The sequence below is a fragment of the Lissotriton vulgaris genome, chromosome 8, assembly GCF_964263255.1.
Source record: "Lissotriton vulgaris chromosome 8, aLisVul1.2, whole genome shotgun sequence".
NCBI classification, from domain to species: domain Eukaryota; kingdom Metazoa; phylum Chordata; class Amphibia; order Caudata; family Salamandridae; genus Lissotriton; species Lissotriton vulgaris.
The window spans coordinates 615,012,140-615,026,037 of record NC_141696.1 but is presented as its reverse complement, the minus strand read 5'-3'; positions in this window follow the sequence as shown (position 1 = coordinate 615,026,037).

The window sequence follows — 13,898 nt, the reverse complement described above, 5'->3', positions numbered from 1 at the left end:
CTCATTTAACGTCTTCCCCTGCACTTTGTATGTTGGACTCTGATACTCAAGATGGATTGGTATAAGGATAATCTCTATTTTTGTATCCCCATCCACTTTCAAAAAGGCCCCTATGCTTTGAGTGGTTCATAGTCCTTTACCATTCCCCCTCCTACTTGCCTTACAAACACAGATAGTAACCTACTGCATACCTTCTGAAATCTCATCCTCCTGTGTGGTCAGCTTCCACAAGGACAATTGGTCCACTGGTGCTCTGACGTCATAAAGCTAAAGCAAGAATGTTTTCTGACCTGAGGGCCACTCTGTTGCCTAGCAAGCTGACATCATAAAGCAAAAACAAGATGTTGTCTGACATGAGGGCCACTCTGTTGCCTATTAATCAGTAGGATACATTCATCTTGGTAATTAAATGAGTAGTAGGGTAGACAGGATGCCCTACTACAAACTAAGATGTTAAGATGAGAGAAATTGGGGCACTTTCTGAGACTTCTGAATTTGTATGAACGTACGTTTGAGCATAAGAGTCTCAACTTTACTATTGCTGAACTGGTAGGAATTGGCTAAAATGAGGATGGTAAATAATCTATTCATCGTTTTTATTATTTCCATTAACTGTAGCATAACCCTTCCTCCCTCAACTTATCAGCTGGCTTAATTGCTATCGGTGTACCATATCCTAACACAAATGAATTGAGAAGGGTTCACTGCCACTTGTCTGGGAAAAAGATCTATAGATCTATGTCCTAATGTATGTGCTACAGTTGTTTAGAGATTGTTAGCAAGTGAGGTGTGGGATTCAAAGAAGTATGGGAGGTTAAAATTACAAATTGGGATTTGATTTTCTAATGAGCTGTTGATTTTCACAATAATATAGACTCCATAGTATTGATCTGTTTACCCTTTGTAAAAATTGTGCTAACAGTGGACTTTTCCATCTGCAGATTATACTGAATGGCCAGCAGTGGCAGCGTTTCACCACAGAATTTCTCTCCCTTGCCGAGACTGAAGAAAAAAAAAAAAAGCAAATCTTCCGGCATACAGCATCATTTGACCAATTTATATGGTAAGTAAAACTCACAATCATTCCTTTAGGCATTAAAAAGACGTTCACAGCTTTTGAATTTCCTCATTACCTTCTAGTGGGAGCCTGTGCCTGAATATATTTTTTTTCAATATAGAAGTAATATGGATCACATTGTGTTGGTCATGATAGTTAACAAAAACTGACTGCCTTCATCACTACTAAAGCCTGCTTTAGATCCTAGTGCTAGCAATGTTCCACTTGAGGAATTTGCTGCCTTTGAGTTTGAAATGCACTATCTCACTTGAGAACGATAGTGTTTCCTTCTCACAGAAGGAAGCTCATTTAACGTCTTCCCCTGCACTTTGTATGTTGGACTCTGATACTCAAGATGGATTGGTATTAAGGATAATCAGTAGGATACATTCATCTTGGTAATTAAATGAGTAGAAGGGTAGACAGGATGCCCTACTGCAAACTAAGATGTTAAGATGAAAGAAATTGGGGCACTTTCTGACACTTCTGAATTTGTATGAACGTACGTTTGAGCATAAGAGTCTCAACTTTACTAATGCTGAACTGGTAGGAATTGGCTAAAATGAGGATGGTAAATATTCTATTCATCGTTTTTATTATTTCCATTAACTGTAGCATAACCCTTCCTCTCTCAACTTATCAGCTGGCTTAACTGCTATCGGTGTACCATATCCTAACACAAATTAATTGAGAAGGGTTCACTGCCACTTGTCTGGCAAAAAGATCTATAGATCTATGTCCTAATGTATGTGCTACAGTTGTTTAGAGAGTGTTAGCAAGTGAGGCGTGGGATTCAAAGAAGTATGGGAGGTTAAAATTACAAATTGGGATTTGATTTTCTAATGAGCTGTTGATTTTCACAATAATATAGACTCCATAGTATTGATCTGTTTACCCTTTGTGAAAATTGTGCTAACAGTGGACTTTTCCATCTGCAGATTATACTGAATGGCCAGCAGTGACAGCGTTTCACCACAGAATTTCTTTGCCTTGCCGAGACTGAAGAAAAAAAAAAAAGCAAGTCTTCCGGCATACGGCATCATTTGACCAATTTATATGGTAAGTAAAACTCACAATCATTCCTTTAGGCATTAAAAAGACGTTCACAGCTTTTGAATTTCCTCATTACCTTCTAGTGGGAGCCTGTGCCTGAATATATTTTCTTTCAATATAGAAGTAATATGGATCACATTGTGTTGGTCATGATAGCTAACAAAAACTGACTGCCTTCAACACTACTAAGGCCTGCTTTAGATCCTAGTGCTAGCAATGTTCCACTTGAGGAATTTGCTGCCTTTGAGTTTGAAATGCACTATCTCACTTGAGAACGATAGTGTTTCCTTCTCACAGAAGGAAGCTCATTTAACGTCTTCCCCTGCACTTTGTATGTTGGACTCTGATACTCAAGATGGATTGATATTAAGAATAATCTCTATTTTTGTATCCCCATCCACTTTCAAAAAGGCCCCTATGCTTTGAGTGGTTCAGAGTCCTTTATCATTCCCCCTCCTACTTGCCTTACAAACACAGATAGTAACCTACTGCATACCTTCTGAAATCTCATCCTCCTGTGTGGTCAGCTTCCACAAGGACAATTGGTCCACTGGTGCTCTGACGTCATAAAGCTAAAGCAAGAATGTTGTCTGACCTGAGGGCCACTCTGTTGCCTAGCAAGCTGACATCATAAAGCAAAAACAAGATGTTGTCTGACATGAGGGCCACTCTGTTGCCTATTAATCAGTAGGATACATTCATCTTGGTAATTAAATGAGTAGTAGGGTAGACAGGATGCCCTACTACAAACTAAGATGTTAAGATGAAAGAAATTGGGGTACTTTCTGAGACTTCTGAATTTGTATGAACGTACGTTTGAGCATAAGAGTCTCAACTTTACTATTGCTGAACTGGTAGGAATTGGCTAAAATGAGGATGGTAAATAATCTATTCATCGTTTTTATTATTTCCATTAATTGTAGCATAACCCTTCCTCTCTCAATTTATCAGCTGGCTTAATTGCTATCGGTGTACCATATCCTAACACAAATGAATTGAGAAGGGTTCACTGCCACTTGTCTGGGAAAAAGATCTATAGATCTATGTCCTAATGTATGTGCTACAGTTGTTTAGAGAGTGTTAGCAAGTGAGGCGTGGGATTCAAAGAAGTATGGGAGGTTAAAATTACAAATTGGGATTTGATTTTCTAATGAGCTGTTGATTTTCACAATAATATAGACTCCACGGTATTGATCTGTTTACCCTTTGTAAAAATTATGCTAACAGTGGACTTTTCCATCTGCAGATTATACTGAATGGCCAGCAGTGGCAGCGTTTCACCACAGAATTTCTCTGCCTTGCCGAGACTGAAGAAAAAAAAAAAAAGGAAATCTTCCGGCATACGGCATCATTTGACCAATTTATATGGTAAGTAAAACTCACAATCATTCCTTTAGGCATTAAAAAGACGTTCACAGCTTTTGAATTTCCTCATTACCTTCTAGTGGGAGCCTGTGCCTGAATATATTTTCTTTCAATATAGAAGTAATATGGATCACATTGTGTTGGTCATGATAGCTAACAAAAACTGACTGCCTTCAACACTACTAAAGCCTACTTTAGATCCTAGTGCTAGCAATGTTCCACTTGAGGAATTTGCTGCCTTTGAGTTTGAAATGCACTATCTCACTTGAGAACGATAGTGTTTCCTTCTCACAGAAGGAAGCTCATTTAACGTCTTCCCCTGCACTTTGTATGTTGGACTCTGATACTCAAGATGGATTGGTATTAAGGATAATCTCTATTTTTGTATCCCCATCCACTTTCAAAAAGGCCCCTATGCTTTGAGTGGTTCATAGTCCTTTACCATTCCCCCTCCTACTTGCCTTACAAACACAGATAGTAACCTACTGCATACCTTCTGAAATCTCATCCTCCTGTGTGGTCAGCTTCCACAAGGACAATTGGTCCACTGGTGCTCTGACGTCATAAAGCTAAAGCAAGAATGTTGTCTGACCTGAGGGCCACTCTGTTGCCTAGCAAGCTGACATCATAAAGCAAAAACAAGATGTTGTCTGACATGAGGGCCACTCTGTTGCCTATTAATCAGTAGGATACATTCATCTTGGTAATTAAATGAGTAGTAGGGTAGACAGGATGCCCTACTACAAACTAAGATGTTAAGATGAAAGAAATTGGGGCACTTTCAGAGACTTCTGAATTTGTATGAACGTACGTTTGAGCATAAGAGTCTCAACTTTACTATTGCTTAACTGGTAGGAATTGGCTAAAATGAGGATGGTAAATAATCTATTCCTCGTTTTTATTATTTCCATTAACTGTAGCATAACCCTTCCTCTCTCAACTTATCAGCTGGCGTAATTGCTATTGGTGTACCATATCCTAACACAAATGAATTGAGAAGGGTTCACTGCCACTTGTCTGGGAAAAAGATCTATAGATCTATGTCCTAATGTATGTGCTACAGTTGTTTAGAGAGTGTTAGCAAGTGAGGCGTGGGATTCAAAGAAGTATGGGAGGTTAAAATTACAAATTGGGATTTGATTTTCTAATGAGCTGTTGATTTTCACAATAATATAGACTCAATAGTATTGATCTGTTTACCCTTTGTAAAAATTGTGCTAACAGTGGACTTTTCCATCTGCAGATTATACTGAATGGCCAGCAGTGGCAGCGTTTCACCACAGAATTTCTCTGCCTTGCCGAGACTGAAGAAAAAAAAAAAGCAAATCTTCCGGCATACGGCATCATTTGACCAATTTATATGGTAAGTAAAACTCACAATCATTCCTTTAGGCATTAAAAAGACGTTCACAGCTTTTGAATTTCCTCATTACCTTCTAGTTGGAGCCTGTGCCTGAATATATTTTCTTTCAATATAGAAGTAATATGGATCACATTGTGTTGGTCATGATAGCTAACAAAAACTGACTGCCTTCAACACTACTAAGGCCTGCTTTAGATCCTAGTGCTAGCAATGTTCCACTTGAGGAATTTGCTGCCTTTGAGTTTGAAATGCACTATCTCACTTGAGAACGATAGTGTTTCCTTCTCACAGAAGGAAGCTCATTTAACGTCTTCCCCTGCACTTTGTATGTTGGACTCTGATACTCAAGATGGATTGTTATAAGGATAATCTCTATTTTTGTATCCCCATCCACTTTCAAAAAGGCCCCTATGCTTTGAGTGGTTCATAGTCCTTTACCATTCCCCCTCCTACTTGCCTTACAAACACAGATAGTAACCTACTGCATACCTTCTGAAATCTCATCCTCCTGTGTGGTCAGCTTCCACAAGGACAATTGGTCCACTGGTGCTCTGACGTCATAAAGCTAAAGCAAGAATGTTGTCTGACCTGAGGGCCACTCTGTTGCCTAGCAAGCTGACATCATAAAGCAAAAACAAGATGTTGTCTGACATGAGGGCCACTCTGTTGCCTATTAATCAGTAGGATACATTCATCTTGGTAATTAAATGAGTAGTAGGGTAGACAGGATGCCCTACTACAAACTAAGATGTTAAGATGAAAGAAATTGGGGCACTTTCTGAGACTTCTGAATTTGTATGAACGTACGTTTGAGCATAAGAGTCTCAACTTTACTATTGCTGAACTGGTAGGAATTGGCTAAAATGAGGATGATAAATAATCTATTCATCGTTTTTATTATTTCCATTAACTGTAGCATAACCCTTCCTCTCTCAACTTATCAGCTGGCTTAATTGCTATCGGTGTACCATATCCTAACACAAATGAATTGAGAAGGGTTCACTGCCACTTGTCTGGGAAAAAGATCTATAGATCTATGTCCTAATGTATGTGCTACAGTTGTTTAGAGAGTGTTAGCAAGTGAGGTGTGGGATTCAAAGAAGTATGGGAGGTTAAAATTACAAATTGGGATTTGATTTTCTAATGAGCTGTTGATTTTCACAATAATATAGACTCCATAGTATTGATCTGTTTACCCTTTGTAAAAATTGTGCTAACAGTGGACTTTTCCATCTGCAGATTATACTGAATGGCCAGCAGTGGCAGCGTTTCACCACAGAATTTCTCTGCCTTGCCGAGACTGAAGAAAAAAAAAAAAAGCAAATCTTCCGGCATACGGCATCATTTGACCAATTTATATGGTAAGTAAAACTCACAATCATTCCTTTAGGCATTAAAAAGACGTTCACAGCTTTTGAATTTCCTCATTACCTTCTAGTGGGAGCATGTGCCTGAATATATTTTCTTTCAATATAGAAGTAATATGGATCACATTGTGTTGGTCATGATAGCTAACAAAAACTGACTGCCTTCAACACTACTAAAGCCTGCTTTAGATCCTAGTGCTAGCAAAGTTCCACTTGAGGAATTTGCTGCCTTTGAGTTTGAAATGCACTATCTCACTTGAGAACGATAGTGTTTCCTTCTCACAGAAGGAAGCTCATTTAACGTCTTCCCCTGCACTTTGTATGTTGGACTCTGATACTCAAGATGGATTGGTATAAGGATAATCTCTATTTTTGTATCCCCATCCACTTTCAAAAAGGCCCCTATGCTTTGAGTGGTTCATAGTCCTTTACCATTCCCCCTCCTACTTGCCTTACAAACACAGATAGTAACCTACTGCATACCTTCTGAAATCTCATCCTCCTGTGTGGTCAGCTTCCACAAGGACAATTGGTCCACTGGTGCTCTGACGTCATAAAGCTAAAGCAAGAATGTTGTCTGACCTGAGGGCCACTCTGTTGCCTAGCAAGCTGACATCATAAAGCAAAAACAAGATGTTGTCTGACATGAGGGCCACTCTGTTGCCTATTAATCAGTAGGATACATTCATCTTGGTAATTAAATGAGTAGTAGGGTAGACAGGATGCCCTACTACGAACTAAGATGTTAAGATGAAAGAAATTGGGGCACTTTCTGAGACTTCTGAATTTGTATGAACGTACGTTTGAGCATAAGAGTCTCAACTTTACTATTGCTGAACTGGTAGGAATTGGCTAAAATGAGGATGGTAAATAATCTATTCCTCGTTTTTATTATTTCCATTAACTGTAGCATAACCCTTCCTCTCTCAACTTATCAGCTGGCGTAATTGCTATCGGTGTACCATATCCTAACACAAATGAATTGAGAAGGGTTCACTGCCACTTGTCTGGGAAAAAGATCTATAGATCTATGTCCTAATGTATGTGCTACAGTTGTTTAGAGAGTGTTAGCAAGTGAGGCGTGGGATTCAAAGAAGTATGGGAGGTTAAAATTACAAATTGGGATTTGATTTTCTAATGAGCTGTTGATTTTCACAATAATATAGACTCCACGGTATTGATCTGTTTACCCTTTGTAAAAATTATGCTAACAGTGGACTTTTCCATCTGCAGATTATACTGAATGGCCAGCAGTGGCAGCGTTTCACCACAGAATTTCTCTGCCTTGCCGAGACTGAAGAAAAAAAAAAAAAGCAAATCTTCCGGCATACGGCATCATTTGACCAATTTATATGGTAAGTAAAACTCACAATCATTCCTTTAGGCATTAAAAAGACGTTCACAGCTTTTGAATTTCCTCATTACCTTCTAGTGGGAGCCTGTGCCTGAATATATTTTCTTTCAATATAGAAGTAATATGGATCACATTGTGTTGGTCATGATAGCTAACAAAAACTGACTGCCTTCAACACTACTAAAGCCTACTTTAGATCCTAGTGCTAGCAATGTTCCACTTGAGGAATTTGCTGCCTTTGAGTTTGAAATGCACTATCTCACTTGAGAACGATAGTGTTTCCTTCTCACAGAAGGAAGCTCATTTAACGTCTTCCCCTGCACTTTGTATGTTGGACTCTGATACTCAAGATGGATTGGTATTAAGGATAATCTCTATTTTTGTATCCCCATCCACTTTCAAAAAGGCCCCTATGCTTTGAGTGGTTCATAGTCCTTTACCATTCCCCCTCCTACTTGCCTTACAAACACAGATAGTAACCTACTGCATACCTTCTGAAATCTCATCCTCCTGTGTGGTCAGCTTCCACAAGGACAATTGGTCCACTGGTGCTCTGACGTCATAAAGCTAAAGCAAGAATGTTGTCTGACCTGAGGGCCACTCTGTTGCCTAGCAAGCTGACATCATAAAGCAAAAACAAGATGTTGTCTGACATGAGGGCCACTCTGTTGCCTATTAATCAGTAGGATACATTCATCTTGGTAATTAAATGAGTAGTAGGGTAGACAGGATGCCCTACTACAAACTAAGATGTTAAGATGAAAGAAATTGGGGCACTTTCAGAGACTTCTGAATTTGTATGAACGTACGTTTGAGCATAAAAGTCTCAACTTTACTATTGCTTAACTGGTAGGAATTGGCTAAAATGAGGATGGTAAATAATCTATTCCTCGTTTTTATTATTTCCATTAACTGTAGCATAACCCTTCCTCTCTCAACTTATCAGCTGGCGTAATTGCTATTGGTGTACCATATCCTAACACAAATGAATTGAGAAGGGTTCACTGCCACTTGTCTGGGAAAAAGATCTATAGATCTATGTCCTAATGTATGTGCTACAGTTGTTTAGAGAGTGTTAGCAAGTGAGGCGTGGGATTCAAAGAAGTATGGGAGGTTAAAATTACAAATTGGGATTTGATTTTCTAATGAGCTGTTGATTTTCACAATAATATAGACTCAATAGTATTGATCTGTTTACCCTTTGTAAAAATTGTGCTAACAGTGTACTTTTCCATCTGCAGATTATACTGAATGGCCAGCAGTGGCAGAGTTTCACCACAGAATTTCTCTGCCTTGCCGAGACTGAAGAAAAAAAAAAAAGCAAATCTTCCGGCATCATTTGACCAATTTATATGGTAAGTAAAACTCATAATCATTCCTTTAGGCATTAAAAAGACGTTCACAGCTTTTGAATTTCCTCATTACCTTCTAGTTGGAGCCTGTGCCTGAATATATTTTCTTTCAATATAGAAGTAATATGGATCACATTGTGTTGGTCATGATAGCTAACAAAAACTGACTGCCTTCAACACTACTAAGGCCTGCTTTAGATCCTAGTGCTAGCAATGTTCCACTTGAGGAATTTGCTGCCTTTGAGTTTGAAATGCACTATCTCACTTGAGAACGATAGTGTTTCCTTCTCACAGAAGGAAGCTCATTTAACGTCTTCCCCTGCACTTTGTATGTTGGACTCTGATACTCAAGATGGATTGGTATAAGGATAATCTCTATTTTTGTATCCCCATCCACTTTCAAAAAGGCCCCTATGCTTTGAGTGGTTCATAGTCCTTTACCATTCCCCCTCCTACTTGCCTTACAAACACAGATAGTAACCTACTGCATACCTTCTGAAATCTCATCCTCCTGTGTGGTCAGCTTCCACAAGGACAATTGGTCCACTGGTGCTCTGACGTCATAAAGCTAAAGCAAGAATGTTGTCTGACCTGAGGGCCACTCTGTTGCCTAGCAAGCTGACATCATAAAGCAAAAACAAGATGTTGTCTGACATGAGGGCCACTCTGTTGCCTATTAATCAGTAGGATACATTCATCTTGGTAATTAAATGAGTAGTAGGGTAGACAGGATGCCCTACTACAAACTAAGATGTTAAGATGAAAGAAATTGGGGCACTTTCTGAGACTTCTGAATTTGTATGAACGTACGTTTGAGCATAAGAGTCTCAACTTTACTATTGCTGAACTGGTAGGAATTGGCTAAAATGAGGATGATAAATAATCTATTCATCGTTTTTATTATTTCCATTAACTGTAGCATAACCCTTCCTCTCTCAACTTATCAGCTGGCTTAATTGCTATCGGTGTACCATATCCTAACACAAATGAATTGAGAAGGGTTCACTGCCACTTGTCTGGGAAAAAGATCTATAGATCTATGTCCTAATGTATGTGCTACAGTTGTTTAGAGAGTGTTAGCAAGTGAGGCGTGGGATTCAAAGAAGTATGGGAGGTTAAAATTACAAATTGGGATTTGATTTTCTAATGAGCTGTTGATTTTCACAATAATATAGACTCCATAGTATTGATCTGTTTACCCTTTGTAAAAATTGTGCTAACAGTGGACTTTTCCATCTGCAGATTATACTGAATGGCCAGCAGTGGCAGCGTTTCACCACAGAATTTCTCTGCCTTGCCGAGACTGAAGAAAAAAAAAAAGCAAATCTTCCGGCATACGGCATCATTTGACCAATTTATATGGTAAGTAAAACTCACAATCATTACTTTAGGCATTAAAAAGACGTTCACAGCTTTTGAATTTCCTCATTACCTTCTAGTGGGAGCATGTGCCTGAATATATTTTCTTTCAATATAGAAGTAATATGGATCACATTGTGTTGGTCATGATAGCTAACAAAAACTGACTGCCTTCAACACTACTAAAGCCTGCTTTAGATCCTAGTGCTAGCAATGTTCCACTTGAGGAATTTGCTGCCTTTGAGTTTGAAATGCACTATCTCACTTGAGAACGATAGTGTTTCCTTCTCACAGAAGGAAGCTCATTTAACGTCTTCCCCTGCACTTTGTATGTTGGACTCTGATACTCAAGATGGATTGGTATAAGGATAATCTCTATTTTTGTATCCCCATCCACTTTCAAAAAGGCCCCTATGCTTTGAGTGGTTCATAGTCCTTTACCATTCCCCCTCCTACTTGCCTTACAAACACAGATAGTAACCTACTGCATACCTTCTGAAATCTCATCCTCCTGTGTGGTCAGCTTCCACAAGGACAATTGGTCCACTGGTGCTCTGACGTCATAAAGCTAAAGCAAGAATGTTGTCTGACCTGAGGGCCACTCTGTTGCCTAGCAAGCTGACATCATAAAGCAAAAACAAGATGTTGTCTGACATGAGGGCCACTCTGTTGCCTATTAATCAGTAGGATACATTCATCTTGGTAATTAAATGAGTAGTAGGGTAGACAGGATGCCCTACTACAAACTAAGATGTTAAGATGAAAGAAATTGGGGCACTTTCTGAGACTTCTGAATTTGTATGAACGTACGTTTGAGCATAAGAGTCTCAACTTTACTATTGCTGAACTGGTAGGAATTGGCTAAAATGAGGATGATAAATAATCTATTCATCGTTTTTATTATTTCCATTAACTGTAGCATAGCCCTTCCTCTCTCAACTTATCAGCTGGCTTAATTGCTATCGGTGTACCATATCCTAACACAAATGAATTGAGAAGGGTTCACTGCCACTTGTCTGGGAAAAAGATCTATAGATCTATGTCCTAATGTATGTGCTACAGTTGTTTAGAGAGTGTTAGCAAGTGAGGCGTGGGATTCAAAGAAGTATGGGAGGTTAAAATTACAAATTGGGATTTGATTTTCTAATGAGCTGTTGATTTTCACAAAAATATAGACTCCATAGTATTGATCTGTTTACCCTTTGTAAAAATTGTGCTAACAGTGGACTTTTCCATCTGCAGATTATACTGAATGGCCAGCAGTGGCAGCGTTTCACCACAGTATTTCTCTGCCTTGCCGAGACTGAAGAAAAAAAAAAAGCAAATCTTCCGGCATACGGCATCATTTGACCAATTTATATGGCAAGTAAAACTCACAATCATTACTTTAGGCATTAAAAAGACGTTCACAGCTTTTGAATTTCCTCATTACCTTCTAGTGGGAGCATGTGCCTGAATATATTTTCTTTCAATATAGAAGTAATATGGATCACATTGTGTTGATCATGATAGCTAACAAAAACTGACTGCCTTCAACACTACTAAAGCCTGCTTTAGATCCTAGTGCTAGCAATGTTCCACTTGAGGAATTTGCTGCCTTTGAGTTTGAAATGCACTATCTCACTTGAGAACGATAGTGTTTCCTTCTCACAGAAGGAAGCTCATTTAACGTCTTCCCCTGCACTTTGTATGTTGGACTCCGATACTCAAGATGGATTGATATAAGGATAATCTCTATTTTTGTATCCCCATCCACTTTCAAAAAGGCCCCTATGCTTTGAGTGGTTCATAGTCCTTTACCATTCCCCCTCCTACTTGCCTTACAAACACAGATAGTAACCTACTGCATACCTTCTGAAATCTCATCCTCCTGTGTGGTCAGCTTCCACAAGGACAATTGGTCCACTGGTGCTCTGACGTCATAAAGCTAAAGCAAGAATGTTGTCTGACCTGAGGGCCACTCTTTTGCCTAGCAAGCTGACATCATAAAGCAAAAACAAGATGTTGTCTGACATGAGGGCCACTCTGTTGCCTATTAATCAGTAGGATACATTCATCTTGGTAATTAAATGAGTAGAAGGGTAGACAGGATGCCCTACTGCAAACTAAGATGTTAAGATGAAAGAAATTGGGGCACTTTCTGACACTTCTGAATTTGTATGAACGTACGTTTGAGCATAAGAGTCTCAACTTTACTAATGCTGAACTGGTAGGAATTGGCTAAAATGAGGATGGTAAATATTCTATTCATCGTTTTTATTATTTCCATTAACTGTAGCATAACCCTTCCTCTCTCAACTTATCAGCTGGCTTAATTGCTATCGGTGTACCATATCCTAACACAAATGAATTGAGAAGGGTTCACTGCCACTTGTCTGGGAAAAAGATCTATAGATCGATGTCCTAATGTATGTGCTACAGTTGTTTAGAGAGTGTTAGCAAGTGAGGCGTGGGATTCAAAGAAGTATGGGAGGTTAAAATTACAAATTGGGATTTGATTTTCTAATGAGCTGTTGATTTTCACAATAATATAGACTCCATGGTATTGATCTGTTTACCCTTTGTAAAAATTGTGCTAATGATGGACTTTTCCATCTGCAGATTATACTGAATGGCCAGCAGTGGCAGCGTTTCACCACAGAATTTCTCTGCCTTTGCCGAGACTGAAGAAAAAAAAAAAAAAGCAAATCTTCCGGCATACGGCATCATTTGACCAATTTATATGGTAAGTAAAACTCACAATCATTCCTTTAGGCATTAAAAAGACGTTCACAGCTTTTGAATTTCCTCATTACTTTCTAGTGGGAGCCTGTGCCTGAATATAATTTCTGTCAATATGGAAGTAATATGGCTCACATTGTGTTGGTCATGATAGTTAACAAAAACTAACGGCCTTCAACACTACTAAAGCCTGCTTTAGATCCTGGTGCTAGCAATGTTCCACTTGAGGAATTTTCTGCCTTTGAGTTTGAAATGCACTATCTCACTTGAGAACGATAGTGTTTCCTTCTCACAGAAGGAAGCTCATTTAACGTCTTCCCCTGCACTTTGTATGTTGGACTCTGATACTCAAGATGGATTGATATTAAGGATAATCTCTATTTTTGTATCCCCATCCACTTTCAAAAAGGCCCCTATGCTTTGAGTGGTTCAGAGTCCTTTATCATTCCCCTCCTACTTGCCTTACAAACACAGATAGTAACCTACTGCATACCTTCTGAAATCTCATCCTCCTGTGTGGTCAGCTTCCACAAGGACAATTGGTCCACTGGTGCTCTGACGTCATAAAGCTAAAGCAAGAATGTTGTCTGACCTGAGGGCCACTCTGTTGCCTAGCAAGCTGACATCATAAAGCCAAAAGAAGATGTTGTCTGACATGAGGGCCACTCTGTTGCCTATTAATCAGTAGGATACATTCATCTTGGTAATTAAATGAGTAGAAGGGTAGACAGGATGCCCTACTGCAAACTAAGATGTTAAGATGAAAGAAATTGGGGCACTTTCTGACACTTCTGAATTTGTATGAACGTACGTTTGAGCATAAGAGTCTCAACTTTACTAATGCTGAACTGGTAGGAATTGGCTAAAATGAGGATGTGTAGGAAGGTGGATATCTGACTATGGTTAC